The sequence below is a fragment of the Amphibalanus amphitrite genome, unplaced genomic scaffold (assembly GCF_019059575.1).
Source record: "Amphibalanus amphitrite isolate SeventyFive unplaced genomic scaffold, NRLGWU_Aamphi_draft 001254F_arrow, whole genome shotgun sequence".
Taxonomy (NCBI): domain Eukaryota; kingdom Metazoa; phylum Arthropoda; class Thecostraca; order Balanomorpha; family Balanidae; genus Amphibalanus; species Amphibalanus amphitrite.
The window spans coordinates 74,171-101,822 of NW_024882747.1; the positions used below are offsets into that span (position 1 = coordinate 74,171).

General features: G+C 43.6%; 1 long non-coding RNA gene across 1 annotated transcript; it reads left to right on the top strand.

The window, feature by feature from the left end:
- LOC122371531 lies at window positions 1-27,652 on the top strand. Its single transcript, XR_006254751.1, has 2 exons — window positions 1-2,231; window positions 27,388-27,652. It is a non-coding gene; the product is annotated as an uncharacterized LOC122371531 (long non-coding RNA).

A 27,652-nucleotide genomic window follows, 5' to 3' on the forward strand; every position in this document is an offset into this window, starting at 1 on the left:
TCACCGCAGCAGTGGAGATACGTCCAGAGTCACTCGAACCCCGCAGATATTGCGTCACGTGGAGCGCGTGTGGACGATATCATGAAGAGTAAATGGTTCACCGGTCCCGATTTCCTGTGGAAACAGAGCTGCGAATGGCCTGCGATTCCAGAAAATCTAGGCGATATTTCCCAAGACATGGAAGTGAGAAGAGACCGACACTCCCATAGAGAGGAACAACCCGTGACAGCTTCTTTGTTGATCGGACCTGCTGATTTAAAAACAAGCTGCGTTAATATCGAGCCTCTGGATTCACATCCCGTCGCACGACTCATGAGCCACTATAGTAGCAGATGGAGAGCAATGAGAGCAGTTGCTTGGCTGCTGAAGATACGCCATGCCCTGTTACATGGCAGAGCGCCACAAAACAGTAACAGTCATTTGAGGATGGACGAGATCAAAGCTGGTGAGCTCGAAATAGTTCGATATGAACAGAACGACAAATTTAGTTCAGAAGTGAAGGCCCTGGCAGCTGGTAGATCTGTGAAGTTGTCTAGCAGCCTGCAACGGTTCAATCCGATCCTGAAGGACGGGATTATGGTGGTCGGCGGGCGTCTCGAAAACGCCCTGTTAGAAGCCAATACGAAACATCCTATCATTCTTCCCTATGATTCTCGGTACACCCGTCTGCTAATACAAGATGTACATGAGCAATCGGGACATCAAGGGCTCCAGCACGTTCTCGGCCTACTACGACAAAACTATTGGGTCATTCATGGGAACAAAGCCGTGAGGAAGGTGCTGAAAAGTTGCCTTCACTGTCGGAAAAGATTCCGCCAGCCAGAGAACCAAAAGATGTCTGAACTGCCCACAGATAGGGTTAGAGCGTTAGAGCCCCCTTTCACACGGACTGGGGTCGACTGTTTTGGTCCGTTTTATGTGAAGCGGGGAAGAGGGCAAGAGAAAAGATACGGAGTTATCTTCACATGCTTGGTCACACGCGCCGTTCATCTCGAGGTGGCTCATGCTCTTTCTACGGACTCTTTTATTTGCGCTTTGAAACGATTCATGTCCCGAAGAGGCAACGTCAAAGTGGTCCGGTCCGACAATGGTACCAATTTCATCGGAGCGAACAATGAATTGCAGCACGAGTGGAAGAAACTGCATTCTACAAATACCATTTATTCAGAACTAGCAAAGAAAGGGATCGAATGGATTTTCAATACCCCAGGTGCCTCTCACCACGGAGGTGTGTGGGAAAGAATGATCCGATCAACAAGAAGGATAATGGAGTCGCTGCTAACCACGCAGCTGCTGACGGACGAAACGCTCAGAACTTTCCTGTGTGAGGCAGAAAATATTATGAACAGCCGTCCGTTGACCCCAGTGTCCATGGATCCAACCGACGCCGGCCCACTCACACCCAACCATCTTTTGCTGCTAGCACCGGGAGGATTTTTACAAACGGGAATTTGGCAAGAAACCGACAACGTTAGCATGAAAAGATGGAAACAAGCAAGATATATGGCAGGAATATTTTGGAAAAGGTGGCAGGCTGAATACTTGCCACTGCTACAAAAGCGTCCAAAAGACTGGGCTCGTAAGAAACAAAATTTGGAGATTGGAGACATCGTCCTACTAGTTGACTCATCAGTACCGCGGGGACAATGGCCAATGGGAAAAGTAGAAGCCGTCAAGATGAGCACGGACAAACTCGTTCGGTCGGCGACGATCCTCTGCCGGGGGTCACATCTCAACAGACCCATAACCAAACTAGTGAAGCTCTTGTCGAACGAACAAACTGATGATGACCAGACGGGAAACTACTAAACAACGGAGAAGTCCAAGAAGTGATGGCCGATTGTTCATGATGCGTATTACATGCTCAGACTAGGCGGACAGTTCTAATCGATGTGATGATTTGGACGTACGACGGTCCAAAGGGGAGGGTGTCGTGACCGGAGACCCCCCGAAAAAGCGTCTCATGAGCCAGCTCGAGTTTTAGTATTTTTGAATATTCTCTCGGAGCATGCAATTTAGGTTAAAATCGAAAAACTGTGTTTTGTGTTGGATTTGGCAGTTGGAAATTGGTTTGGTATTATTTCGTCAGTGTTAAGTTATTTTCTCGGTTATTAATATGGTTTATTTTGTGACGAAAGCGAAGCGATAGAACGACACGACATTACGGATGAACGAAGCCACCGAACGATACGAATTATTTCTGCGACCCGCCTATAAATCCGACATTCTTGGTGAGTGTATGTTCCTTTTTATGCTTGTTTGTTTATGCTTTCGGCTGATGCAAGAAGTTCGTCTGTATTTATTTATGTCCGTTGAGTTATGTTATCTAAATTGTCTCATATATGTTCTCCAGAAACCGTGAAATAGAAGTTAACAGCGAGTTTTCCTACACGAGTTTTACAAGTCACTGGCGGGCGCAACACTGATGACTGTGTCTTTAAGTTAATGGAAGACTCGGTCCTGCCATCATTGCTGGAATGAAAATAGCGCTAGCTTTTCGTATTAACATTAAAAACAAATGTAAGAGCCAAGAGGTAATTTTGTGGTATGCATATGCTGCAGTTTCATGATGATCCGCTAAAGAATCTGCATGCAGCTTTGTAAAAAGAAGGTGAGCTGGCCCATGGTCATTGGTCATGCACGTTGTTATCGTTAACTATGTCTCGGAAAGGAGTTACCATTGTCGGAATGCTGCCTGTATATGTAGAGTCAGTTTAGCAACGGTTTCGTGATGGTGAGGTGGAACCACAGGAAACATGACATGATGAAAGCTAGCACATCTTTTTATCGCTACGAGGAGTTCAGCTGTACAGTACACTGTATATGTCCATTGTAAGCAGTGGAATTCCCTTTCCAGCTGGTTTTCACCAATGGTATACAAATGCGCTGGCAACGGCATGATGGCTGAGTCTCAGTTGTGTCACGCAGCTTTGAAATGATGTCCACTCACACTTAACACACTGTAGCCCTATATTTTTTCGATTTTTTTTCGTTTTTTTTTTGTAACTCAATGTCATGGCAAGTGAAGCTATAAAAACTATATAACGAAAGCTAAACTATGTTGGTACTTGGTAGGCGAAAAAAATGAAGTTATATTCTGCTTCACTCGAAAGTTTTAAATTTTCCGTCATTGCCAGATTCACGAGGGAAATAATTCGGATTTGCATGGAGACAGCTAAAAAGGACGAATCATGACTGAGTTGAATCCGGAAAATAGCATTTACATAATCTATGTCTTGCATGACATTGCATGACCTTGACCTCGAGGCACCCACTGTGGCTGCAGCCACATGACTCCAATGAAATCAATTAACGCTTATACATACTTCATTTGTAACTTGCATAATAGTCACATACTTTAGAAGGCGGAAGCCTCACCTAGATGTAAAAATGGTCGATATCGGCCATACGTTACCTAACGTGATATAGCTTGGCGATCTGACCCGGCAGGAGAGCAAAGTTCTCCGAAAATGTGTGTCAAGGATAAATGTAAAGCTACGCTAAAGCGCGCCCGATACGTATATGAGCTGCAGATATATCTGCGAAAACCAACCCGTTCGTCAGCACCGCCGCTGATACCAGTGAAGAGTCCTGCACAAATCTGTCATGTCCTTAAAGTCCTGTTTGACGTCGTATATGTATATGCTTGCATAACCGGCTCCAAAAGTATCAAATATACATCGCATTTAATATACTGCCGGGAACACCATGGTTGCTGTAGCACAATAGCGCCAAATTCCTCAAAGTAAGCACGGTATGCAATATGCATGTCATGTGACAAGTGCATCATGAGCTTTAGAGGATGATTGATTGCTCCAAACTAAAACAAATTGTATAAAAGAGACGAACTGGCAGCAAAACCGTAATAGAATTTGATGGTATACGTTATGTTATGAATGGATATGAGCAGCAATAGAAACCCTCGATACGGCTAATGTTATACCTTCCTATCGATACGCATCTAAGCAGTATGTGCTGTAATGACTTTATTGCATTGCGGCAGCAACTTCGTACTTAAAATCTCTTAGGATGACAGTTCAGAATTGTTCTTTGGTTCTTTGGCAGCTACCTATTCTTCATTGGCATTCGCTGGTATACATTAGTGCAAAATGGATTTGTCCAATAATAAGGCTATGAAAACGTCAACACAAAATCAATCAAACTTCGATCAGAATATCCGACCACTGGTATTTTAACTTGAAGCTTACTGGAGCCTTTTGCTTATCAGCGGGTGAGTTTAATCACTGATGACTGACGATAAATTTTATTGCTTAGGTACTTGTCTCAGGGTAGAAGCAGAAGCTGTGCCGCTCAGTCATGCACAAGAACAACTGACGATTCAACGACGCACGTGTTTGGCAGGAGTGCTGAGTTTTGTGGTTGCGAATCCTGTTTCAGGCATGCTAATACCCAGACCCACACAATATGTAAGGCATTGAGCATGGCTCGAGCTTCACTCGTAAATACCTATACCACAATGCGATGAATTTTAAAGGTAGTGTGCCAGCTTTCCTGGACCGTATGAAGTTAATGGCCCAGATAGGGAGAACCGGATTTTTAGAACTTATCCATACCTTCAAAACTCATGGAAACGTCTTAAATTCTTCAAATTTTGAGTACCCCAGTGCGAAATTCGCCTCGACGGGTTGTCGGTCGTACCCCAACCACATTTCACACCACTATGAACAATAAATGCACACACTGAAATCGCTATTACCGATAGGCTCACCCAATCAAGTTTCGATAAACCCGTTCATCATCATCTCCTGCGGTTTCGAACACGCCTGTTAGGTGGTGCGGTAGACCGCGCCCAAAGCCAGGGCCCCGGTAACGTGAGGTAGCCGAGTCGGGGCAGCGTGCGCTGACCCAAGCCGGGGCCGCGCGTCCTCCCGGTGTCATGTGATAGCCCGGGGCTGCCCGCGGGGATGCGGTAGACCGCGCCCAAAGCTGCGGCCCCGGCTTGGGTCAGCGCACGCTGCCCCGACTCGGCTACCTCACGTTACCGGGGCCCTGGCTTTGGGCGCGGCTTCTGCTCATACTTTGTGGTGCGGTGGTGGTGCGTCGGGCCGCGCGCTCTGACTTCGGCCAAGAAAAATGCGTCAGCTGATCATTGTCATTTCTGCCACTTGCGTGTGGTGAAATGGGGTCATAACTTAAGAGACGGCTTTTTCATATCAATTATTTTACATAAAATCATATTTCAAACCATAAATAATGTTCGACAGCCAAATAAAAGAAACAATACCAATACAGGCTTACAGTTTAAGGCTCGGCATTGTGTTGTCTACGATTAGACAGCTGATAACTCATTCCCGTACGTCGTAACTCTATAATGACCTTTGCTTATTGTCACATGTGCGCCGCATTCGCGATTGTTGCCGACGCCTGTTTGCAGGTCAGCCCACTACAGTTGTTATACATATCGAAAAACCGATAAACTTTTAGGCAGGGGTGAAAAAATGTCTCAGGCTGTCACCGACGGAAGGTCCAGCTGACTCACGCCTAATTTTGACATTTGAGCAGTAGCTAAATGAAGTTTGAGATGCGCTGAGGACCTCAATGTACGCCTATCATGAAATAATCAATTTTCGACAGTCACAACTCACATCATTGTGCTGCAGTTATTGGAATCACAAACCACTGACACCATAGGCGGTGGAACGGGGGGGGCACCGGGGCACCAGTGCCCCCCCCCTTGATTTTGGCATTTTAACATTAGCCCTATGGGCGTTGCATGGAAAGAATGGGACCAAAAGTCGGCAGTCCCCCCCCCCCCCTCCCTTAATTGAAGGTGTTCCGCCGCTACTGACTGACACGTAGATAGGAAGAAGCTGTAGAACAGCGCTGAGTGTATTGTCCGTTCAAAAGCGGAAGCAAATTTTCGTTCTATTTAATGCATGGCTTGAGGTCGTTTCGACACGAAGAGAAGCATCACAAACAAGATGATCATCCGCCATTCCATTTAGGTGAATGTTTTCCAGAAAAGGAGATGGAACAACGGTTGATCATAATCCTCAAAACACGGATGGCTCTCGTCGAGTGACGTTCAGCATGCTCCTTGTAAAACTCGGTTCGGTTAGAGAGTAGTTGATTAGTATGTAGCACCAACAATCTCAGCTTGTTCGAGACACCAATAGATACGGTTGTTAGGCCCATGGCGAGCGGCGAAGACCGCAGTCCCTTGTCCCTCTTATACGGCCTTGCCTTGCCCACGGTTTATGACGATACGGCGGAGTCCTACCATCCCAAAACGTCCGAGGTCTGTTTATGGCGCCGGCGATGGCTCCCCGAAGATCCTACTGGTCAGTTGAATTCGAAAAGTCTTAGTGATTGTACCTCGCTGTGTCGGTTGTGAGGCCGAGTATTGCGCAGAGGAATTGTGACTAGCGCTACGCATTGGTATAACATCGTAAGTACCTAAATCGGGCATCTGTAGTGTTTTTTTTTTCGGGAATAGAATCACCGTTAACAAATACCCCGCTAATTTAATTTACATTTAGCTAAAAAAAAAACGAAAAGTATTGTTTGATATCAGCTGAGCAAGGTAGCACTTTTACTTGTTATCGACCTCAGGATCAAGCTGGTATTAGAAATAACATATGTTCACCGTTAAACACTTTTCCTCTCTATAATGCAAACCTGATTCGAACTTCATCGCATAAACATGCGTCGCCTCCGAGATGCGAACTCACGACCCACGGATCCGTAGTCCGAGACGCTACCAACTGCGCTACATGGGCCCGGGCGGCGCCGCTCGGAGAGATGCGAGGCGGCTCGTGGGGTGCAGGGAAATATTTACCCCGTACGCCCTAGAAGATCGGCTGGGTTTCGTGCAAAATGGTAGCCAACCAAATGCTTTGACTTACCTGATATGTTTGCAGAGACTGAGATTGAGATAAGACAGATGCAGAGGCACCACTTGCATTATTCGTGGTGTTTGTGTTGGTGTCCGATGTCTGGCTTTTCCCATCTTCAGTGGAGCACAACCATGAACCACGTGGAACACAAATTACCAAAAACGCCAACGACCGCAATCCCGCCACACAAACAGGACATACAGGGTTGGGCAGATAAATTGGGACAAAATACGTATTTGCATTTAAAACGCCGTAGCTTAGAAATTTGTAAACATAGGCATTTCAAATTTGGATCACATATTGTCACACCAATTTTACACATTTATCACTAAATATGGTCACCGTGGTCCACCTGCATCAGTCCTTGTCGGTGCCTGGACTGACTGCACGCGCGGCGAGATCTCCCGTCTGAAATGGCTCGTAATTGTAGCCGACTGGCACTGCTGAGGCTCGTCACAGTCACATGGGGACGTTCGTTAGACTCACCCGCAAAAACGCCCCAGCAACCAGAACTTGTGTGGGCTGAGGTTTAATGAGGAAGGGGGCATTTTCCCTTGGGTACAGTTTGCGGGATCCTCCGTTTCAGGAGATTTTGTATTTAATTTACTGTATGCCGGGGAGCTGACTCCTCGAAGAGCATCACCCCATGCAGGATGTTGCCTTCTTCCATCTTGTTGGTTCGAACTGCCGGAATAATGGTTAGGTACCCTTTAATGGCGAACCCCCTCCCGATTCCGTAAAATAAGGGGGCCCCACGTGACCGTCAGAAGTCACCGAGTGGAATGCCATCACCGATGTCTGCTGCATGTTTTTTTTTTGGAACTAATATCACGTCTTCTGGGCTGGTTGCGATGTTACATGGTGTTTGCAGTTGTTCATATGCTCGGTTATGGGGGACACCATCGTCAGAAATGACCTGCACGTGCTTGCTCGCTTCTCCAAGCCCTTCAAGAGGAAACAATTTTTTTTAACGTCACAGCTGGTTCAACATCTATGTTGACAGGTTGATATGCATCAATGCATAAGAGTACATGTTTGAGGTGCTGGTATATCGCTTTCTCATGGCGCGGCTACCTTCGTTGTAAGCTCGCGCCACTGTTTTCGAGAGGATCCTCTGATTTAACTGAATTTTGCCTTTTAGCCCCCCTGGAAAACCGGGGGAGCGGCCGGTGTCAATGCAATAAGTATGTAAGGATGAGTCAACATCTTCTCTTCCTCCAACGTTTATGTCTGTTCGATACACACTACTTTCAGCCATTTGATGGAGCATAATTAGAATATTGGCATGCATGTGGGCGCGGACTAAGTTGGTAGTGGCTTGCTTAAGGCCACGTTCTGTGACCAGCCGACTCAAAATTACAACGCAACCTGCATAACATGGAAAAATATTCATTAGCCTATATTTATGTTCAAAATTTATCTTTATCACTCAAAAAATACTCGTTTTAGAGGAAGTTGAAATTTGTCCCAATTTATCTGCCCAACCCTGTAGAGTCTGCGATCATTCTCGTGAGCACGGGTCACCCCATTTGAATTAGTTGATTTATTCAGGTTGATAAACTTCAAAATGTGACCTATTGGCTACTTGCTAGAAACAGCTTGCGTTCGTTAGTTGACTTGGTCTGCTTGCTAGAAAACGCGAGTCGTTGACAAATAAAACTTATGAGTATTTTAGCAATTAGCTCAAAAAGCACATGAAAACATTACTTGGGGATTAAACAATCTAAATATATAACAAATGACTGTTTTTACATGGACTGTTACAGATATGAAAAAATAATTCACAAATTTAATGACGTCATTTACGTTGTGATAAAATGTGTTGCAACAATCACTAGCCACTATTTATAAGAACCGCGCCATAATTGTAGCTGACTCATCGAACCCACCGGTATACTCACGACACGGCCGGCCTTTTTCATTGGCCAGCAGGGATGTCGGAAGCTGGTGGACGCGTCTGCTATATTTTTGCTGGTATGATTTTAACGTGACTTCACATTAGGATATGCATTATGCTTTGGAATGAATGTGAATTATGAGGGGTTGTGGGCGTGATGACTGTTAATAGCTTTTCGTTGTCAATTATCAATTTGACAAGCCTCTAGCTGTCTCATCAAATGTCATAAGCTGTCACCTGCGTGCGTCGGCGAGTCGGAACTTTTTTTCACCCCTGCTTTTAGGCGAAAAAGGCACTATTCCAGGCCCATTTTTGATTTTCTTTGCGATATTAGGTAAAAACAGAAGCTTCTTATCCCAGGAAAAATAAAATGGGAAATCTTTCAAAGGTGGCACACTACCTTTAACTAGTATCCGATGTTCCTCCCATTCGCCACGTTGACATATATCACGCCTTCTGTGTTTAAAAACACAGCTACTTTGTGATGTTTATGTTAAAACTTGTGGATAATTGTGGAACGCACAATGTAGATAAGAATTTGATATTTCTTCCTCGTCAGATATAAAATGTAAAAGCCGTCTACACTGTAAAAAAATGTCACGAGCCAATTCTATGACAAGGAGTGGGTTACACGGTCGTCCATTGTACCTTGCTGTTATATATAGGGACATTATCAGCCTGAGAGTTGTTAGTTAAAGAGTGGCCTCGTGAAACAATTGGTTACAAACGGTAACCTAATAACTTAAATGCTTCCCTAACACCCCTTCCTGCTTATCAACAGATTTCGCGCTGTGTCGGATAACTACGCATAGTCTCATAATTAAATCCGCCAGAAGCTTGTTGCATGCTAGTTACATGCGTGTTTCATTATAGTGTCATATTATTATTATGTCGGCTAATGAGGCACCGCCCTGCACGTGCTTTGAATATAATCCTGCGCACACGCCACCTAGTCGGAAACTCATCATCGGACTGGTCCTGGTAGGGTTTTCGTGTTGCCGAATGAGGCGAAACGACTTTGATTCGGTAGTGCCTCATAAATCCCTGCTACGGTGAGCAGCGACGAGTCTGAGACTGCTTCTAAAACGCGTCCTTCACTTCCGGCGGGGCCGTCATTTCCGGCCGCCATTGTTCAGTTCTGCGGCTGCCGGCGGTTGGTGCGGTTGTGTTGTGGCACGGTGCGTTGTGAAATTCTCGGACTGGGATATTTCGAAGGTATGTTATATTGTATGATATTTACGTAGCAATGGGCGACATTGTATTTATTTTGTAATATTCTGAACACATGTTGCGTCATAGAATTCACCCCTTGACCGTTGTGGGCCACTATTTCGTTTGAATTCCGACTACACTGTAAACTCATTTCAACAAACGTTTGTTACTTTTACAAGGAAAATTATTTAGCGCAAATCCCCGCACCCTTTGCCATGTCATCGAACGACCCTATTGTTTGTCATGGTAGTTGTTCTTACAACCCACTCACATGTAGTTCGTTAGACTAGCTACCAAAGTTTGCTTTGTCATTGTTGTGTGAACGACTGTGTTCCTAGTTATAATCATGCGGCTACTAGGCAAAGACCTGCGCATGTTTGCATTTAACAGGGCTGAGCCGTGTACTTGTTCAGTCAAATCAATGCAAATCTTAGTTAGCATAGTAATGTCTACGTGCAGCAAACCTGTACTTGTAAGCAATCTACTAGTCTCAGGCTTGTAACGTTTTACAAAGACCTCCCTTGTATTCGTCAGTTTTCTCCACCAATCGCAGGTCGCCGCTCTGCAGTTTCATTATTACAGCAAAACAGCATTACTGAAAGTAGGTCATGTATTTAAAATGGTACATACACATTACACACACAATGGTGATGACACTGATGACCCAAGGGGCAAGGGCAATAACGCATGCGAAAAGGCAATGAGCGTCATCACTTACGAGTACACTGTAGAATCACACGTTTACATGCATTAGGTTTGAGTTAAGATAGTCATCTTGGGTTCCCTGCCTCGCAATAACTGGTTTGGGGACTCGCAACATCGAGGAATGCCTTGATTCGGAAATATGTTATTTCTAAGTCTGCGGAACACGAATTTTACACTGTAAAAAATGCTAACAAACCAGTTAGTTAATTCTTCAAGCAAAATCTAGTATAAAAACACACGTTGTTGCAAAAAACGGGTCAGATAACACATATGTTTGCAACCTTACACCACATCCATTTCATCCAAGCAGAAAAGCTAACATCATTGTAAGCTGACAAATATTATCCGTGCAAACCATGCCGTGTTATTTGACAAACATGTTTGTTTATGCTTTCTTTGCCTTTTTTCTGAGTAACGTGTTAATTAACAAAATAAACGCATGTTGTAACTTACAATCTTAGTTTTCTTACTACCCTTTTTGTTGTAGCATTACAAAGACCTTAGTTAATTGAAAAAGTTCGCCATTTTGTGCGCCCCTCTGCGCCCGCCATGTTCAGTCTGTGCCAAGTCAGAGAAGGGAGAGGACGTGTGCGTTGTGAAGGGTGGCGTATACAAAGTGTAAGTGTTGCGTGTGTGCAGTATATAAGGAGCTGCTGTGGTGTTAAGAATAAGAATAATAAGAAGTCAAACAGTGAAATGATATGGATTGTTGGACATGGCTTTCATCCTTACTGGTATGGTGAGTGATTATGGGAAAGATCAGTGCAGATATTGCTGGCGTTTTAGTGTGGTTTATGTACCTATGTCACTCATTCTCTTTTCAATTGAACCTCCAACCAGGCTTTAGAGGGTCTCAGGTTGGAGACACTGTTCATTTGTTGACTGTCAATTGACGTCTGTAAGTACATATGACGGACTGAACAATGAGCATGTTGCACACTAAAACCGCATTAAGCTTTGAACAAGAAATTAAATGTACCTAATTTTTGGTTGGGCACTCAACCAGTGAACGCGGTGAGGTGCTGTTTTATGCAATTCCTGTCACTGTACCCATTGTCAAATAAAATGTTTGTAGTCACATGAGCCACCATTGTTCGGTCAGGGAATTTTTGCCCTTTTGTTGCAATTTAGTGTACCCATATCGACAGAAATGAAGCATTCTCAATGTTTTCGTAATAGGTATTTGGAGCCTGTATGGTGTCATGGCTGGTGCGGATTCCTGCAGGCTATATAGCTTAGAACGTAACTTTAGAACGGAGCGCCTTTGCCGCTCGGCAGTTTCCTACAGAAGATTACTTTTTTAGGTTCATTTTTAGTACAATAAGAGAAATATTACTGTATGCAGTTGTAAGCTTGCTGAAAGGAGCTTGAATGCAGTTTTGAATAAACATGTTTGATGAGTTTAATTCGATTCGTTTTTTTTTTTTGGGGGGGGGGGGGGGCGGCTGTGAAAAGAGGTGACTAACACGCACATTAGTTAAGTTACACGCCTGTTCTCAAAAATGCATTTAGTTTATTAACACGCACAGCTTAGTTAGCTAACACGCAATATGTGTGTTTTGCGTACACGCATATAGCTAGTGAAAAGTGGCCGTGTGACAAACACATGTGTTACCTAACACGTCTGTAGTTATTAACAAAACACACCGATGATAGTCAATAAACACGCTTACACGGCTTATCTTAGTAACCTGGCAAATATTCGAAAACTAGGAGGTGTGTTTCAAAACACGCTATTCAACCTTTTGCGTGTAATTGAAAACACACTTAGTCATGAAATGCGTGTTTTGCTTACACGCCTATGGTTAGTGAAAAGTGGCCGGATAACTAACTAGTTGGTAAACTTTTTTTACAGTGTAAGGGGCAAACCCATTCGAATCTAAGGGGCATTCAAATTCATTAGCCCCTTGGAATTCAGGTGCCTTTTCATTTTTAGACTTCTTGAGTTTCTGCCATTTGCTGTCTTCAGTGTAGCGACCCTTGCTTGCAAGCTGGAGCTTTCGCTCCTGATGAAAGCCTGAAAGAAAGCATCGCTATATTATAGCATATGCAGAACAATATGGCCTGGAGCAGAACACATTGTGCTTACTTCCATACATCACGCACTTATTCAGCAAATTTCTCTGATTCAATCTGCATTACTATCAGTTGGAAGACATACATTTCATTAAAAAATGACATAAACGACCGAACACTGTTATCACCTACCATTTTTCACGGAAGTGAGCAGGAGGCCACATCACTGCACGGCGGTTGGTGCGCAACTGAAACTTTCAAAATGAAACGGCCGGAAACGTTTTTGGCGCCACCTATATAACAAGTAACAGCTTTGTGTATGTTACTACTAACACGTCTAACTAACGTAACTAAGTCCGTGTTGCAAAGGTGTAGCTGATACCTTCGACAAGGACATAGAGTACATAAGTATGTATCAAGTATTTTTGCAATGGTGTAGCTGGTTCTTTCGACAAGGATATACATTACAAATCATAAGCAAATCTATGTTCCATATTACGAATAAGACCCTGGTAGTTTTCACAATAGCCTCCATAATCCTCGTCAATTTTATGAATGGTCGACTAGGTGCTGGGGCTGATACTTACATTTGCCCTGTTGATTCAACCAACTATGACAAGATATTCGTCGTTCGACATAACCTTTATTAGTATTTTTGACGAACGCTCGTCGTTGTACGACAACCCCTTGTCAAAATGAGTTTACAGTGTATTGGAAGACGGACTTTCTTTCAGTTGCTGTCCAGCCTTTTTTTCCAAATGTGTAAGCTACACATATTGCCTCACATTGATTTATCTTATACAAAAGTCAGTTGATGTAGATAATAAAGCCATCCTCACTGATATTTTAAAATCAGCAGTTAATTTTCTTTTCTGTTTGCAGAGTTGCTCAAAGTTGTGGGAGACTGAGGCATGAAGGTATACCGGAAGCCAGCGATATTTCTGTTGGTAAGCCTCGCCCAGAAAAAAAATACTTGCTTGAATCTTCAAAGTATGGCAAATATTTGATGGACTGCACAGTGCACAATGTACCTGACATGGCAGGATCAACTTGCTCACTCGCCTTTTGTAAGTGCCGTTGCGTCAGAGCCCGTGGAAGTGCCCGATCGTGTCTCATGCAACCGTATTATTTTGTGAATGTTATTGGTGGTGACTCGAATCAGCTTTTGCACCACTCCACTATGATATTGTAATATGTATATATTTATATATTTTGTATCGTATGCTAATAAGTAATAAACGCTATTTTTGTGTATGTTTTTTTTTTGTAACGTGGCTGGCACGCTGTCGTGGCTGTCGTTGGCCGGGTCGTCCACCAGTCGGAGGGGTGGCTGGGGAGAAGAGGGGGAGGGGGTGACGCAATTGAGCTAGTATTACTACTGGGCAGCAATAGCAGGCGCTAGCTGGTTGGGTTACCAGGCGAGTCCTGCTAAGGAGCCTAATCGGCGTACCGATCTGCTGGTTTTGCCCTCGTTTTCAAACGAGGTACCGAATAACGAAACGAGGGGCTGACACGGGGGTGCTCGGTTTATCAGGCGTGGGCTTGTCATTTACTAACAAAACAAGCTTGTACCCTCTTACTAGCTAAATATGAGGCGATTTTTACACGTCGCTGCATGCTCATTTTTGCGCCAGCGGATTTCCTACAAGGGGCTTGTAAGATTTTTTTACAGTGTAAAGTTCACTTCATGCTGAAATATGGTTGACAATCATAATCAGAATTATCGTTGTGCTTTGTAAGCTACTACAATCAGTAGCCGTCATCGTTCAAGGTTATACGCACACGTAATCGCACATGGATCGATGCAATGAAAACGCCGTCTGATTTCTTTCAAAAATCTGTCCAATTGACTTCCTCTTTAACCCGCGCCCCAATGGGGTCTGCGTATAACACGCCCTACTGGGGGGGGGGGGGGGGGCTATTCATAGCCCCCCCTCCTAACTCCGAAACTACTGGGCCGATCGTCAAAATTCAAACGGCGTCTGATAGCCCCGGAAAAACTGTCGAGCGAAACCTAATTTCATTGACCTCGAGGTCACCGATGACGTCACAGGTCAGGTCAAAGTAAAAATTATTAGCATTTTGGCTTGTTCACGTTTTGGGCTCTGGCCGCCGTCTTACAAGTCAGATCAGGCTCATTTTCGGTTCACACACTCGTGAACAGATGCTCTAGATACTCTGAGGGTACCAAACTTGTACTTTGATTTTCAGGTCAAGGTCAGGTCATCACAGGTCACGAAAATATTATATCATCCGTCGGTCACGTGACACATGTTTTATGGTCCATTTAGGCCAAAAATTTCGAATTTGATGTCGTCTGTGTCATTCGAGGTCATTTTGAGTCAAATTTAGCTTAGGTCAGGTCACTTTCAGGTCAAAAAAGGTCAAATTTTGAAGTTAAAATTTTTCAACAAAAAAGGTGTCTATTGGATGCAGTTCGAGCTCAGGAACACGATGGTGCTATTTATATTGGCGTACGATGTCAAATTCGTGGTGAAAAATTGATTTGAAAAATTAATAATTGTTAATTTTTGCAATAATGCGTATAACTTGGCCATTTTTGAAGATATTTAGCTAAAACTTGCTAGAGTTAGTCATAATAATGCGTTTTATCACCAATATTCCGTTTTTTCGAAAAGTCAAAAAAAAATCGAAAAAAATGTAAAAATATAAAATTTGAATTTTATAATACAATTTTTTTCGTCATTTTTCAAAATTTCGAAAATCCGAGATAGCAGTTTGATAGCACAGTCAATTTTGAGTCCTCTCATGCAAAGAAATTGGATCTAGCTTAAAAACTGAGCTCTTGAGAGCGATTGCCGTGGTTCAATATTTTGCGTCGAAATCGGCCGAACATGACGTCACTCTGACGTCATTTTCGGCCGACCTATGGTAGGTACGAAGTTCAAATTTTGACACAAGGTGTCAAATTGATGCAGCCGAAGGTACTGAAAGTTTGGCGTCGATACGTCAAGCGGTTTGGAAGTTATTGCAGAAAAACGGGAGGGGGGCTATAAATAGCCCTCCCCCCCAGTGGGGCGCGGGTTAATCTTTTATAATGATGCATGGGCGCAAGACACAAGGAGCAAGCGTTCGATTATACTGCATTTCTAGTCTGATTTTTTTCGCAGGCGCCTATTTAGGCTTCTCATGCCTGCAATTAACTGATCGTGCTGGAGGTTGATGTGGTGCATTCTGCTATTGTTATCACTAACATAGCTATTGCACTATGCGATGCTGAATAAATGATTACAATAATAATAATAATAAGAATAATAATAATAATAAAAATAATAATAATAATGATAATAGTAATAATAATAATAATAATAATAATAATAATAATAATAATAATAATTTGCAAATTTTCGCCAAAATGTCGCAGAGTGCTAGCTGATAATATTCCGTTTCAAGCTCGTAAAAACGATTGCCGCGCATGACTTTACGGCGCTTATCAAATGCTTTATTAGATTAGCATTACCAGGGAGATATCGCTTTGATGTGCCGCATAGCTTGTGTCATCGAATATTCACCGCTCGCAGCACTTGCATATCGTCATTTATTTTCACGGCCTGATTGACATCTTTATGACTTTTGGAGATGGTTAAAAGGCATTGCTATTTTTATGTTCTGCAACCACAACCGGGGAAGTTTCTGGTTCTAGGTGATGCATCATGCTAAATACACTGCCTCGACAAAACTGCCGAAAGATACGCAAATAAAATTTACACCGGGCGATAACCCACCGGTCTACAAATAGTGTCTCGCATCTGACTGCGCTGGAAAGAGGAAGACACAAAAGTGAGAAGAAGACATGTGAAGTGAGACATTTTAGAGCAGCCTGCAATATTCCAGCAATATACATATTTCCATTACAATATATGCAACATTTCCAGCTTATGGAAACACGCTGTTTTTTTTTACATTTAAGCCTGTAATGACAACGGTTTGCAGATATTTGCACCAGCGTGGAAATCCAAAACTTGTACGGTGTAGGTACAAGTACATCTCAGTTCTCACAGCAATGCATTTTATGCATCGATCATGCATCAACATGTTTTATCGAAACGCTCATTGTCAGTTTGTGCTTCAATTGTATGTCATCATCACTAGTGCTGGATAACAGTCATGGGTTTCACCCGTAGGATGAATCCCTCCTGAAGAATCATAACTTATATGTTTGCAATAGGGTATACATTCGTGCATACAGGTAGCGCACGACAAGTTACAGTGCAATGCTATTATAGCCACCAGTCTCGTGTGACGATTGACGCCTTGGAATTGAACAAAAACGTGTACCGTAAGGTGGGGCTATTTGAGACAGTGGGGCTATTTAAGACAGTATTTAAAATTGCTATAAAATAAAAACCGTTTGAAATTTATGCTTAAGGTTTGCTCAGGCGATTTACTGCTCGATTCCACACCTTCCTGAGCAAAAATATCACATAAAAATCAAACGCTCTTCATTTTATAGCGATTTTAAATGCTGTCTCAAATAGCCCCACTGTCTCAAATAGCCCCACTTTACGGTACCGTAAGGTGAGGCTATTTGAGACAGTGGAGCTATTTGAGACAGTATTTAAAATCGCTATAAAATGAAGATCGTTTGATTCTTTTATGATATTTTTCCTCGGGGAGGTGTGGAATCGAGCAGTTATCGCCTGGCCAAAATTTGAGCATAAATTTTAAATGGTTTTTATTTTAAAGCAATTTTAAATACTGTCTCAAATAGCCCCACTGTCTCAAATAGCCCCACTTTACGGTAAGTCTAACATAAGGGTCGCGGTTAAATTCAGCAGCGGTAGTGCATTCTTAGACTAAACATGTCTCTCTTCCCACGCCGTGCTGGCGCTGAGACTACCTGTCTGTCATCACTATTATCACCAGTCAGTTGCAAATATCATCACCAGCCAGTCCACCAGTATCATTACCAGCCAGTCCGTCAACTCAGCAAGCCAGAACAGCGAGTAGTAGCCTGTCCCGTCGTTCCTCCAGAGCCTCAACACTCACCAACTCATCACCTCTCAGCTCAACTCATCGCCTAGCGCCGGAAATCGGAGGACTTTTCACTCACTCGTCAGGAAAGGGAGCACTGCATGTGGAGAATTCCCTGTAGCGTAACAACAAGCATTGCTGTCCCCAGCTTCAGTCTTAACATTTGTAAAGAATAAGCAGGCCACAAAAGACGAGTCGACGATAGTTATGATTGTTAGTTGTGTCTTGGTGAAAGAGGAAACGTCTTTGAGGTTATAGTGAGGGAGGAGAGATATTTTGAGCTCAGGCCTGCATCTGATTTTGTTGAAACACGTGAGGGCGAAATGGAATTCGATGAGCTGACAGGTGATGTTGCATCTTACGATTCTGATCACTTCTTTCTTAGCATAATCCAGATAGCTGGTGGCCACCCTAACTATAGTATGCATCAAACATTGAATATTTTCTCTGCTCACTGAAACGGCATAGCTCACTCACAACTCACAAGACATTAGCTTATCACGCCAAAATACAGCCTATCACCCCAAAATGTAGCTGTAAGGCTCTGGCCTAGGTCTGTAGGTATGCCAGTAATTCCTAAGCTGCTGCTCTGCCAAGTATTGGCATTTTCACAACGCTCAGGTGTTCCCAAATATCGACTCATTCTGTCCACAGGTGTCTGTAACGTTGCGTGTCGCTGGGGATTGCCTCAAAAGCGGCCTGATGTGAGCGTCGGATCTGAGACAACCTTTCAATGAAACCATGAGACATCGTGGAACAGGTGTAAAGGGTCGGGGGGAGGGGAAATGTGAGATCAAGTGGTTCATGATCCGCAATGGGCTCAGTGGGAGAGAGACGCAAAATTATAGGTGCAGTGTTATCCATGACCTGTTGTTGGTGCTTACATAGGTGCTGAGTTGGTAGGACCCTGTGTATTTTTCTGACGTGGGGTGAATTATGGAAACACTCGAGGGAAAGGAGGGGGGGGGGCACTTCCAGCGGGGCTGAATAACGGATAACTTACATTGACTTTCAATGCATTCAATGAAATGCCCTACAATGCACGAATGCACGAATAAGCCGCCTGGCTCTTGTATCCACCTGGTACCTACTCTCCCCCAGTGACGTCGGGCACATCAGTGTCACATCATTACCGCCTGCAGCTGCTGATGTCATGTTCTCAGCATGTTTCTCATACATCACGACGATAGTCAAATGTACGGCACCTCATCAGCAGTGCTGTGCGGCGTAAACATGAACATGTCGTAGATGTAACAAATCACGTCAGGTTTACTGCCATCAGATGGTCTGTCCGGCAATGCATCTTGTAGGAGCGACTTGGGTTTGGATGGCTGTTGCCATGTGAAGGACCTTCAACTCTGGTAAGGCCAGCTGTGGAAGCTGTATCATGAATTGGGAGTCTGCGAGCTCCGGACTTGAGAATGAGAGGGAGAGAGAGAGAGAAGAGAGAGAGAGAGAGAGAGAGAGAGAGAGAGAGAGAGAGAGAGAGAGAGAGAGAGAGAGAGAGAGAGAGAGAGAGAGAGAGAGAGAGAAACGACTAGGAACAGCATCTTTAGCGACCAAAACAACATGTTATGCGTTGCAATCAAATAATGCACATCTGCACCTTACTAGAATATGTTTTGACATACAATATAATGACATTTGTTTTAATCATACAGTGAACGTTTTCAATTATACATCGGAGTGTTTTCTTTCATTTCCATTATTCTTACCTCACTCTCATTTAGGGTAAACCCAAGAGTGACCCATGTACACTTCGATCATTGTTTATGCAGTATTCGAGCACACCATGCACTTAACCGAAATGTTTGGAGCTGGATATCGAGACACTCAGTTCGCAAACAGCTTTTGCTAACCGAGATAAAGAGACGCTCACGAACGGACGTCGACATGGACTGTAATGTTTGTGGTGTTAACTTTGACTTTGGCCTAAATTTCTGTCATATGCAGTCTGATGGTAGATTATTGTTATTAGAATCTTCTAATCTCTTTTGGTCCATTCCAACGTGGTTGTCATTGCAACGTGCAGCTGCCAGTGTGCGAGTCATCAGTTACATCGCACGATTAATGTGTTACTTAACCCTCGCCCGCACATGGGGGGGTTGCCACCCCCCCCCCCCAGGTAGTTTTTCTGCTCTGCACTCAACATTTTTAGAGCTAGAAGCCTGATTTTTAGTACAGCTGCTCCTCGATCCTTTTTTGATGTCTACTGAAAATTTCAAGTTTCTGTAGTTTTCGGTTTCGGAGATATTACCTTGTTTTTTAGGTCATGTCATGACCCATATGACCAATTCTCAACATCTTGCGTTGGCTATGGGCCTTGTGAGCTTTTGACACTTTGATGTCGGCCTGTTTTGCCAGTCTTACCTACCACCTATCATGGAACATGTTGTTCGACGATGTACAGAGGTCAAGGTCAGGGTCAAGGTCAACCTAGGTCATCTAAAATAATTGCGTTTTAGGCAAGCTGAATTTACTTTTCGTGAAGTTTTTTGACTGCATTTTTGGTAAAAGCTTCTCAGATCATGATTTTATGACCAGTATACACACCGACACACACAGACATACAAACACATATCATTCACCTTGACCTAACTTGACCTGAAATGACCTCAGCAGCAAAAACCTGGTTGGGTAGTTTGACAAAGAGGTTCTAGCTTGCTTGGCACCAGAAAACGGCATCGTCATCGGTATATGATAAGCAGCGCACTTGATATCCAACGGTGACCCAAAACAGCAACACTTTTTAGTTTGACCTGACCTGGAAGGTCAATGACTGACCTGAGAAGGTAAAACTGGGTATCATTGGATTCGTCTCTTCCCAAAGAATCTTTTTGGTCTTTACCGCGAAGCTCTATTTCCAACAGGAACGAAATGGCGCGGGGGGTGAGGGTGGGGGGGGGGGGGGGGGTTGGGTGCGTTCTAGGATGGGAAAATGGCATGTGCGGGTGAGGGTTATACCGCGCATGACTGGGGTATTTTCCATAACGCGAGTAAGTGAGGGGGCTCTCCAGAGACCCCCTCCTATCTCCGAAACTACTGGGCCGATCGTCAAAATTCAAACGGCGCCTGATAGCCCTGGAAAAACTGTCGAACGAAGCCTATTTTCATTGACCTCGAGGTCATCGATGACGTCACAGGTCAGGTCAAAATAAAAATTATCGGCATTTTTGCTTGTTTACAATTTAGGCTCTGGCCGCCGGCTGACAAGTCCGATCAGGCTCATTTTTGGTTTACGCACTCCTTGATATATGTCTTAAATACCCTGAGGGTACCGAACTTTTCCTTCGAATTTTTCAGGTCAAGGCCAGGTCATCCTAGGTCACGAAAATTGTATATCATTTATCGTCACGTGACGCATGTTTTAAGGTCCATTTTACACGTAGATTTCGAAAATAATGTCGTCTGTGTCATTTGAGGTCATTTTCAGCTAAATTTACCGGAGGTCAGGTCAATTTCAGATCAGAAAAGGTCAAATTTTGAAAATGAAATTTTCAACAAAAAAGGGAGCTATCAGATGCAATTTGAGCTCAGGAACACGATGGTGCCATTTATATTTCTGTACGACGTCAAAAACGTACTGAAAAATGGTTTTGAAAAATATATAGCTATTTTTGAAGATATTGGGCTAAAACTTGCTAGAGTAGTTCATCAGTGTTTGGTTTATCACATATCTTCAGGTTTTTGCGAAAAATCAGTTTTAAAAAATTCAAAAAATTCATTTTTTTGTAATTTGAAAAACTTTTTTCTCAAAATTTTCAAAATTTCGAAAATTCGAGATAACAGTTTGATAGTCACGTGTATTTGTAGTCCACTGATGCAAAGAAATTGGATCTAGCTTTAAAAATAAGCTCTTGAGAGCGTTTGCCGTAATTCAATATTTTGCATCAAAATCGGCCGACATGACGTCACTCTGACGTCATTTCCGGCCAAACTATGGTAGCTAGAAAGTTGAAATTTTAACACAAGGTGTCAAATTGATGACGCTGAGGGTACTACAAGCTTCGTGCTGCTCCGTGAAATGGTTTAGAAGATATTGCCGAAAAACGGGAGGGGGGGGGGCTCTGTAGAGCCCCCCATCCCAGTCATGCGCGGGTTAAATAAAATATAATCATTACTCGGGCGTGCATCCTTCCTTTATTCAGTACAGTTTTTCTCTTTTAGTAAATTTATCCATATGTCTATCTGTCACGTGTCAAAAACAGCTCTAAAGCCATATAAAGATGCGTCAAAATAGCGGGTTTACTCTAAAAAACATGCCATCCATTGGTTGAGTGCTGAAGTATGCACAACCTTTTTACAGGCCTTAAGAAGATTTCAGAAGATTTGAGCAGAAATGAAAACAGCCATCGTTCACTTTGGGCGTTGAACCATGAGTCACGATGAGGTAATGGATTAATACTATCCCAGCCTTTGAAAAATAAGTGCGTTCCTGTGTTCCTCCATTACATTTCGAATACCCTCCTTTGACGCTGTCCATTGTTAGAGATATTGATTGAGACGTCATTGGGCTGTCTATAAGTGATAGACGTCATTTCTTACCTTGTTGAATTGCGGCTCGCCCTTAATAAAAAGCTCATGACATGACCAATGACCATTGACCATTACATAACATCAGGAGGTACGAGCAAACAATCACTCATCGGATAAACAATCACATTCAAAAGATCATATGCCCTTCTAAAATAACAAGATTTAGATCAGCATGTCCTAAAGCCAGCCATTCATCACTGTTTCTTACCGAGTCGTCTGTCCCAGCCGAGGTGCTGCCTTTATGTAACGTGCAGTTATGGTAAAAGGAGACACTAAGTTTCCTCTATATTTGGCCACATCGTGTCTACATATGCATATTTTGCTGAATGGTAAGCCGGTGACGCTCAGTGTGTTTTGATGGGGAACGACGATGGAAGTTATAATGTTTACAGCACTAGGGAAATGATGACTTCATAAGGCTGAGCAAATTCCAGGAATGGTAAGCCATCGACTAGGGCGTGATCTATGAAATAGTATGGGGAAGTGAGCAAATTCCGCCAAGTAAAACGTTCCACACTTTAGTTCCACTTTAGTTTTCAGTGGAATAACTCGATCCTAACTCGTTTCTTCATACCCAACTAACGGAGAACAAACTGGTATGCTTGCTGGATACGACCGACCCTTTTATAATACCGATTAGACAGATTGCAGTAAAACTTCGCCCTTACATCCTCCGGTACTGTCAGAGTTGCTTGGGTTGAAGGCTTGGCGTGACTGACTGGCGTCAATTGCTGCGCGGTTGCGTCTGACAGTGTCAAATGTGACGCAACGCCAGACCGACGGGAAATCTGTCGCAAACAGCTCAATCGGTTTCGGTTAAATTCGCCCGAGGAGGTTCAGCTGGAAACGTTAGCGTTGATACAAATTTCGTCCTGGATCCGTTCCGTTCCAGTTTGGATCCGTTCCGCTCCAGCCTGGATCCGTTACGAGACTGTCTGAATCCAAAACTGTTCTGACCTGCAGGGCCCTCTCAGCATTTTCTGACAGATCCGATTTGATTTGTTCCCGCCTGGGTTCGCTCTGTTGCACTCTGAATGCATGCAGATAAGCATGACTATGGTTCGAAATGTTAAACAGAAACTTTTTTCTTCCCCGTAACTTCCGTCTAACTGGCGTACATACTTTCAGTTCGCTTGTGGCCTGTGAAAATGGCACAGAGCAGTGAACTGGATGTGGCTGCAGCTGAATGGAAGAACTCGTCGCTTAACCCGCGCCCTAATGGGGGGGGGGGGCATTTTGGCTCCCCTGTGGTTTTTCTTAAATAGCGAGAAAACGGCGGCGCTGCGCGCCGCCAAATTTTGGGTACCTTACCGGGCATCAATTTGACACCTTCACACAAAATTTCAAGTCACAGGTCACCTCAGGTCAGGAGTTATTGAGGTCAAACTGAGGTCATGTTCGAGTAAAAATGAGCAAAAAACATGACATCTTGAAACGCTCACCAATTCTACAGTTAACAAGCAATTTTAAAGTTCTTTATGGGGTTGTGTAGAGAAAGGACGGCGCTACAAAACCGCTATCTCGGATTTTCGGAATTGTGGGATTTTGACCCAAAAAACCAAAAAAATATTTTTTTTTAGAAAAACTCGAAAAATTTCTAAAAAATTTTCGTATTTCGAAAATAACGGAATATATGTGATAGTCCCTGCGCTCTTCGATATACACACTAAATTTTAGATCGATACCTCTTTTTTTGGCCAAGTTATAGCGAAAAAACTGTTAAAAACTGATGACGTCAAATTTTTGAACTCAATTTTTAGCAATTCTAGACCTCGTAGCGCAAAACGGAGACCACCATTGAACTCCCCGTGACGAGCTGCATCGAATCGATACCCATTTTATGCAAAAATATCAACTTTGAAATTTGACCTAATTTGACCTGACCTTGACCTGACCTTGACCTGACCTTGACCAAAACGTGACCTAAGCTGGCCCAAAAGTCTGCCTGACCCACATTATCGCATTTGTCATGTAAAATGGACCATAAAACATGTATCACATGACACATTCATATTGTGACCCCCCAGTGACCTGACCTCTGTGACCTGACCTGGTATCAGTGACCTCAAATAGCAAAATATGTGTTTGAAGAACATTTACCCATCGATGATTTTCAATGAAATGCATTTTACTCGATTTTACAACGCATTTCTTGAAATGCCTCTAAACGGTGAAAATTCGACCTTTGACCTGACCTGTGACGTCATCGGTTTGACCGAGGTCAATGAAATTCAGTCACAAGGTAGTTCCCCGTTGGGGCTATCCAACGCCGTTTACCGCTTGTCGCTATGTTGCGTGGTTCTCGAGATCTTGGGGGGGGGGGCAAAATGGCCCCCCATCAGACCGCGTTGCTCGGCAGACCCCATCAGGGCGCGGGTTAACCCGCGCCCTGCTGGGGGGAGGGGTGTTTGAACCCCCCTCCCCCTTGTGGTTTTTCGCGAATATCTCAAAAACGGCGGCACACACCTTATCATACATCAATTCTACACATGTTGTGAAAGTTTCAGACCAAGGTCATTCAAGGTCAGGTCACCAGGTCACTTGAAGTGACCTCACCTCATAAAAAGTTTCAATGTCTGTCATTGCTACACCGAGTGAACGATCGCTTTGAAACTTTCAGCGATTGATAAGGGTAACAGTATATATAAAATGTATATCTCAGAATTTTGATATCGGTGAACTAAGGTCAGGTCAATTTTGCGACCTCCCCATTATAAGTCAATGGGAGAAAATGGAAATGCGCCTCTTTTGGACGAAAGACATTATAAACACTCTCAAACACTGAATTACAAGTGGTTTAAACACACTGAACATGAAAATCGTGTCCGTGACCCCTATGTATGCCCCTGAGGTCATCTCAGGTCACGAATGGTGTCTAACAGTTTTTCGCAAATAACTTTTGATAGAGGCATGCTAGAGCGGTGAAAACGCCTTAAATGTGTTCAGCTCGTCGATACGGATCGACTGATATGCAACATGACCCTTTCCGGTCAGGTCATGACCTTGACCTGAGGTCAAATTTTCAAGTTGACCTTTCAAGGTCAAATTATAGTTCATTCGATGCGTCTTGACGAGAGGAACACGATGCCGGTAAAAGTAAGCTCGTACAAAGCTTGGGTCAAAAGTTATTGCAGAAAAACTTTCCGAAAAAATAGGCTATTTTTGCAGTTTTTACCCCCTGCAGACAAAACCGTTGACATTAGGTCAAATCTGAGAGAATTATTCAGAAAGGGCGTTAATAGGGCTATCGAATGCGCTTTTCCGCGACGCTGTAGCTCTATTGGTTCCCGAGTTATGCGTTGGTTTCCTGGAAATTGTCGACATTCGACCTGAAAATCGGCGAAATTTTGCCTTTAATGACCTCTGGTGACCTGACCTTTGACCTGACCAAAAAAGTGACCGAAGTGATTTCGTCATTATTTTTGGCGCTCTTTCGAACGCCGCCTTCCACGTATCGCTACGTGGCCCAGGAGCCGAGTTAGACGGGGGGGGGGGTGTTCAAACACCCCCCCCCCCCCCCAGCAGGGCGTGGAAATCCAGGACCCCCAGCCGGGCGCGGGTTAAGTGGTCTCAGTGAATCTCAACATCTGGAGATAAAGTTAAAACACTTTCCTTTTCGCTATTTGCGTAGTGCGTAGCGTACAGTACTTGCCACTACGCAACCAGAATAGTGTATATTGGGTTGAAGCGGCAGTGAGCGTAGAAGGAGCAAGTGCTCAAAATTATTATTTTTCTAATAGAAGAATTATGGACCAAATGTTATATGCAGAAAAGGTGGATTGAAATAGTCTTGAGAGTCGTAAAATTGCATAATGAATCGCTTGCAAATATTCGCATTTATTTTACGATCTAGGCATGTAAAAATTCCGCATTGAGTGAGGCCCAGCTAGGGCTCGTTACATAACACGAGGTCAAGAAATGCAGAAATCGGAGTGATGGCCATGCCATGAGAATACGATATGACGACACATCTGTCAATATAATGGCAAATGTGACGGGTGCACCCACATACGTTATGTGCGTACCTGAACGTGATGTTCATAGATCATATGTCAACCCGCCGAGGAATACGCGAGCCTAATCTCGGTATCATAAAGACGAAATACCTCATATGGTCTGTCCTTATGAAGCTACAAGCCATGCTACAAACTATGCGGCCTATTTTTACATCACCATCAGTTGGTCCTCTCGTCACAAATTAAAAGCACATACCCTCTTTGCTTTAAGCCTCTCAGCAAGGAAGTACGACAGAGGCGGTGCATTCATCGGTCTGCCTCCACCCGTTAGAGACAAGGTTAATTGCTTCGTTTAGCGCTAGTTATAAACACAGACCCATGTCTGAGTATGGCCATTTAACACCGTTTTCACGGGCGCCAGCTAACGATGACACAGTCATCCTGCGCGCGCAGGACAAGTCTTCCTTCCGGTCAGAGATGACATTTCCGACTAAATATCTGTTGCCAGAATCGTGTTGCTCTCGCCGAGACGCGTCGAATGAACTATAATTTGACATTGAGAAAATATGCAATGACTGTGTAACCGGACAGTAAATGGCCATAGTCAATGGACGCAATTAGCGTGTGCGGTGTGAACCATGTTTTATAAGTTACTTTAGGTAAAGTTACGTCATACTTATCAATATGTCGTTGATAATACGTAGCATTTCTAGCATTCTTGTCTAAAAGCAACTTATGCATCCACATGTAATAATTATTCATTGGATGATCTCACTTGCAGGCGAACAAAGGCGACAACGCTTTTCAACAGAAAGAAAATACTTAAAATCATTTCGTCATTCCAAGTCATTTTCTCTTCAAACCCTGTTTGGCCCTAAACAATAACAATAATAGATAAAACGAGAAGGAATGTGATCATTAATGGCCTATAGGGAAAATGGAGGACTTTGTCATTGGTTGACCTAATTGGTCATCTCGTGTCAGATCTTTTGCCACTGATAAATTTGCTTTTGACTGCTGCTCCGATAACCATTAGATAATGATATTTCTAAACGAGAACATCTATCTAAACAAAACTCAACGCAGCTCCCATCGCCTTCATCGACACTCGCCGCTTGCATCATATGCTCCGAATAGTGATTCGTTTTGCCTTCCGCTCACGAGGTCCGTAGTCTTCGATAACACCGGCCATCGGTGCCATTTGTTTTCACAGAGCTGCTGTCGCCGCCGGGGAAGCGGAGGATGGGTGGCGTCCCAGGGACCGCACCCACTAAATGCCTTCGTCGGTCTCAAACTGCTGCTCAAACTGCTGCTATCGTCGCTGGAGCTGATGCAACCGCAGACATTATTGTCGGCACTTGCTGTCCGCTACACGGGCGCGGGCATGCGCGCCGAATGCTTATTACCTCTGATGGTTCTAATGGCATTTAGTATATTTGTTTCTTCTCTCGATGAATAACAAAGTCTTTCTTCAGTTT